We start from the raw sequence: 398 nt of genomic DNA, 5'->3' as shown, positions 1-398 counted from the left end.
TTTTTCATGATAAGGAGCGCACAACAGGCCCGATAGTGGCCTAGGTGTATTTCTTCGGATTTGATGTAGTATACATCCTCCTATCAACCTAACCTAACCTAAACTGGCATTTCTAAACGGCAAGGAGTATTCGAGTTTAAGTTTTGAAGATGAACCCTGCAGATGCCCCAGGGGCGCTGTGGCGGCTCAGAGTAGGGTACCTACGACATGTAAAATTTTTAAACTCTTATAATATCCGAGTTATAGGCATTTAAAAATTTAGTGATACAAAATTTACCATATCTTGGTCCGCCTTTTTTTGAATACCGGGCGTAAATGGACTCTTGTTAGTTAGACAACAAAATTTCCAATAATATACAAAAAATTTCAGATCAATATCATTTACAGATCCAAAAATA

This window comes from Lucilia cuprina, chromosome 2 (assembly GCF_022045245.1).
Source record: "Lucilia cuprina isolate Lc7/37 chromosome 2, ASM2204524v1, whole genome shotgun sequence".
In the NCBI taxonomy this organism is placed as follows: Eukaryota; Metazoa; Arthropoda; class Insecta; order Diptera; family Calliphoridae; genus Lucilia; species Lucilia cuprina.
This window is presented reverse-complemented; position numbering follows the sequence as displayed.